The sequence below is a fragment of the Elephantulus edwardii genome, unplaced genomic scaffold (assembly GCF_000299155.1).
Source record: "Elephantulus edwardii isolate Elephantulus edwardi_28Jun2011 unplaced genomic scaffold, EleEdw1.0 scaffold00300, whole genome shotgun sequence".
Lineage (NCBI taxonomy): Eukaryota > Metazoa > Chordata > Mammalia > Macroscelidea > Macroscelididae > Elephantulus > Elephantulus edwardii.
The window spans coordinates 1,621,540-1,627,015 of NW_006400050.1; positions in this window are offsets into that span (position 1 = coordinate 1,621,540).

Below are 5,476 nucleotides of genomic sequence, written 5' to 3' on the forward strand. Positions count from 1 at the left end.
GTTCAATCTATCTCCAACTGTAAAAGTTGGTAGAAATAATCTATTTCTTCTTCTTTGGCTCTGGTTGTTGGTGTATATATCTGAATGATAATGGTATTCACTGGACTTCCTTGTATGCATATGCATATTATCCTGTCGCTCACAATATTGTACTTCAAGACAGATCTGGGAATGGCTTTTCTAACTATGAAAGCAACCCCATTTTTTTCTCACCTTTTCATCTCTGGAGTAATATATCATATGATCATCTGACTCAAAATGCCCCCAAATTGAACAGTATTATTAAAGCATATATACTTTGTGATGTTTCGAATATTTATTAAAGCTATTGTTGATTTTGTATACCACAGAGTCAGAACCTACCTGTGGCTAACCCTCCAAGGAAGAGATTGCCCATCCTTCTCCTGTGGGGCAGCTGCTGGCCTCAAATTGCGTACCTTTGAGATTACAACACAGCTTCTTTCCACTATGCCACCAGAACGATGTTCTTGTTGTTATATGTGTCATTAAGTTACCTAGAACCCATAGTGAACCTATATATAACAGCCCTAAACCCTGCTCTATCCTTTGCCAGTCTTATTGTCTCTGACACACCTACCCCCATTACCCCAGTCACTGAATCAATCCATTTAATCGAGGGTCTTCCTCTCTTGCGTTGTTCCTCTACCCTCTCAAAGGTGCTTGTAATTGAAATGCCAGCAGTTTGAATCTCTGAACCATTCCATCTGATAAAGAAGAAGCCATTTCTTCTACAAATGTTACTATCCCAGGTATTCTACAGGTAGTTTCTGCTCTGTCCTTTGCTGTTATTGTTAGGTGCCATCAAGTTGAATACAACATAGTGACCCTATGAACAACAGATCCAAACTCTGTCATATCTTGTGCCATCTTCATAATCTCTAACATACTTGAAACCATTACGTCATCACTCACTGTGTCAATTCACCTGACTTAAGGTCTTTCTCTCTTTCACCATTCCTCCACCTTTCCAAGCATGTTGTCCCTCTCTGTGGAATAGCCTCTCCTAATAACATGCCGCAAGTAGGTGAAACAAAACTTTACCATCTTTGCCTCCAAGGAGTACTCTAGCTGCACTTTATCCAAGATGTATTTGTCTGTACTTTTTTACAATTCATGGAATATTCAGTACTTTACTCCAACACCACCGCTCAAAGGCATGGATTCATGTTCTGTCATCATCAGTCATTGTCTAGCTTTCTGATGTATAGTAAGTGATTAGGAAGATCATGGTCTGAATCAGTCTCATCTTAGTCCTCAAAATGACACCATTGCTCCTAAATAATTTCCCTGAATACAGACTTTCCCAGGGTAATATGTCTTCTGATATCCTGATTGCTGGTACCAACTGTATTTATTTTGGATCCAAGCAAGATTAAATCATTGGCACCATCAATCTTTCCCATATTTCATGATGTTACCTGTTGACCAAGTGGTAAGAATTTTCGTTTTCTTGACATTGAGATGCAATCCATATTGAAGGCTCTATTCTTTGATCTTCCATAACAAGTGCGTCAAGTCCTCCTCCCTTTCAAAAAGCAAGGTAGTATCATTGCATAATGCAGGTTATTGACAAGTCTTTTTCTGATTTTGATATCACATTCTTCTTCATGGATTCCAGCTTCTTGAATAATTTTCTCAGAATATAGATTGGATAGTTATATAGAGAGGATATAACCCTGGCACACTCCTTTCTTAACTTTGAATTATGTAGTATTCCTTTGCTCTGTTCCCACAACAGCCTCTTGGTTTAGGTATGGATTTTGCATGAGCTCAATTAAGTGTATTGGGTTTTCCATTCTTCTTGATGTTAACTAAAACTTGTAAAAAGAAAATCTGAATTGTGAGATCAAAATCTTTCATTATTTTCAGCTCTCCTGAGTGATATGAGAAAACTGACGGCTTAGGCCAAAGATCATGCTTCTCTGGTAACTTGACTCCATCAGGGATCTCAGGGACAACTCCGAACAATCCTCCTGTGTAATTTACAGCCTTGGAAATCTACTGCAGGGTCAAGTCTCTGGAAGTTTCATTTCACCAACAGCTCAGGAATATAGATGGGTAATTTCCTCTAATACAATTTACTGCCTTTAAAATCCACTGGAGTTATTTCTGACTTGATAAAATGTGATTAGGTATTATTGTCATGCCAGGAGTCCAGAACGAAGACTGCACAGTGGAATGGACTTGGGGGAGGGATTGTATAACAATGAAAGAATTTTCTTTTACTTTTCAAAGAGAAGAGCAAACTAGGGGAGAGTGGTGTGGAAAGAGAAAAGTGCAAAAATGAATGAATGGAAATCCAAAGTATTTGCAAATTTTCATTAAAATTAATAATAAGAATAAAAAGAGTTAATGAGTGAATGTGATAGAATTACATTTTTTCCTTTTTTTATAACATTGTTTGAGCCTCTTATAGATATTCTTGTGTCTTCAGTCAAGAAAAAACAACTCTCTGTGTGTATGATATTATTTACTAAGCTTCAGATGCTTTGCTAATAGAGAAGATATGGTATATAAAAGAAGCAGGCAATATTTTTTACCATAATGGACGCTGCTATGTACTGAGAAATATATATGTACTTAAAGGAAGCATGTAGGTGGGGCATGAACTGAGTATAGAGTGAGTATTTTTGGAAAAGCCAACTTCTATAGATATCAGTCAGTTAGGAACCTGCCTTGAGGCAGAAAATGCACTTTATGGGAGTCCTCTTATATTCCACTAGGTTTTAATTGTTATTGCTTTCATTTTTTATACTACTCTTTTCTGCATCTCTTATGCACCCTGATTTGTATTTTATCCCCACTGTAATCATCTTAGTGAACCTAAGATCTTTCTGTCTCATAATCTTTATATTTGCTCTTCTTTATTTCTAGATTGTTCCTCTGCTGGCTCCTGAAATAAAAAAAAAATACTTTGGGGAAGTGGTATATATAGCAATATATAAATAAAAATATATCCAAGTTGTTTAGATAAATATTATTATAAAGATAATATTTGTTAGAAGAATCTACTCACATCAACTTTAAGAATAGTATAAAATAATAACAAAAATAAAAAAGTGCCATTTATAAACATAGATTAAATGAGAAATAGCAACAGTGTCTATGAAAACATTCATGCTCGTACATGAACTTCTTTCTAATCTGAATATTAGAAGGGTTTTTTAGTGGTAGGTATCTTAAAGTTTGCTTGACTCCACAATGAAGATTTTTTGGTACCAGCAGCCAGGAAATCAAAAGACGAATTGCACTGAGAAAGTCTGTTGTAAGGGACAGCTCCAGAGTACTGAAGAGCTATGATGTCAGTCTAGAGACTAAGGTGCACCTGATCCAGGCCATGGGCTTCACAATTACTTGCTAAGTGTCAGAAAGCTGGATAATGACAAGGGATAAAAAGAAGAGAATTGACGCCTTTGAGTTGTGGTGCTGGAGAAGAGTATTGAATATACCATAGACTTCTAAAAGAAACAGGTTCATCCTGGAGAAGATGAAAATAGGCTACTTTGTGCATGCTGTTAGAAGGGACCAGTTCTTGGAAAGGGACATCATTAGAAGGATTACAGCTCAAGAAAGGAAGAACTTCAGTAAGGTGGATATGGTTGGCTCAGAATATAGCAGTGTTCAGAGCTGTTGTACAAAGGGTCACTATGAGTGGCACATAACAACATCAACAGCATCTTAAAGTTTTCCTTGTCTACCTTTGAAGATAGCTTTGTTCATTAGAATGGCTCCTGTCTACTTTTATGTAGTTAAATATCTCAGTCACAAAAGGACAAATGCAGCATAGTGCTACTGTTGTAAAACGGAACTGACATCGGGGTTGGGGAAAACCTAAGAAAAGAGGGAATAAACAATATATAATATATTGAAACAGATGAAGGTGAGAACTGTTTAAAAGGAATATAGGAATAGGTATTATTTTCATGAAAAGATTAAAGAAAAAGAAATGCGTATTAAAGTGGACTGCGGACTGGAGGGGATTGTATAACAACGAAAGAGGGTTTGATTTTTTTTTCTTCCTTTAAAGAGAGAAACGAACTGGAGTAGGTGGACAGGGGGGAAAGTGTACAACAATGAATGAATGGGGGGAAAATTAAATGGAAAGAATAGGCTGTAAAAATACACGTTACATTTTAAAAAACCATTAATAAAAAGAAAATGGTGGCCGAGTTTTAAGAAGCGGTGCAAAATCCCAAAGGCACACTGCTGTGATCCACAGATGCTCTGTGTGGGAGAAGGACAAGAAGTCTCCTGACACACGATTCACTGTCTCTACAAACCCGCTGGAGAATCAACCATGAGTTCTGAACTGATGACACGCAAAATTGACAACATCAGACTGAATCCTTACTCAGGTTGGCAACATAGGGCCTAGAAAAAATCAATATGCTTAGATGACTTTAATTAGCAAAAACCCTGCACACGAAGGCTCTAATTTTGACTAATTAAATGATTTGTCAAATAATTTTGAGTGATGAAGTAATAAAGTCATGGTATTTTATCTTTTAAATTATTAGTTTATAGAATTCTATTTTAATTGCAAATTTCAAAAATTATCTTTTTTTTTCTGTTCAAAACAGCAGTAATTTATAACCACAAAGTGCTTATATATTAAAATCTATTGCTTTTGAAAAGTTGATTCTAACACATAGTGCACTTTTGGATCAGAATAGAAGTAACTAGAAGAGTTATTAATACTTTGCTTAGTAGACTCCCTCAGCCCCATTTAAACTACTAGGCCACCATGTTTATTAATCTCCAACTATTACCAGTTTTAAGTGGTGTTTAGCAAATATGGTGATAAAAATATTGATCATCAAAAAATATTGATCATCAATTACATTTGGTATTAAAATGACATTTTTCTACTTTTATTTTCTTATTCTGTTTTGATAATTTTATTTTTGTGTTTCACTGTTACATAGCATAATTTATTAATTCCTGACATTCTATTGTCTATCTGTTGAATAGAATTTCCAAAAACTGCATTTGGGGAACACAACTCAATTTATATTTAAAACCCTCATTTTTTAAAAATCAAACTTTTAGACTGGTCAATGTTTACTTTTTTTATATTTTATGAATACCATTCTAAAATTTACTCTGAAATCAAAACTTACTTGAAAAATTATTTGCATGCTGCAATTGAGAAGAATTTGAATCACTTGCTATAGAATAACAAACCCTGGAGCCTTTGCTATGAATTATATCTTAACATCAAGAAAAAAAAGTTCTCATCACTGGACCAATAAGCAATATTATTAAAGAGAAAAGATTGAAACTTTCAACAGCTTCATTTTACTTGGATCCACAATCAATAAACTTAGTATCAGCAGACAGGAGACCAGGAGACATGGTGCACTGGGAAAATTTTGCAGGACCTCTCCAAATTTTTGAAGAGAAATGATGGCATTTTGCAGACTGAAATATGAATGATTCAGTCCAAGGTTTTTTT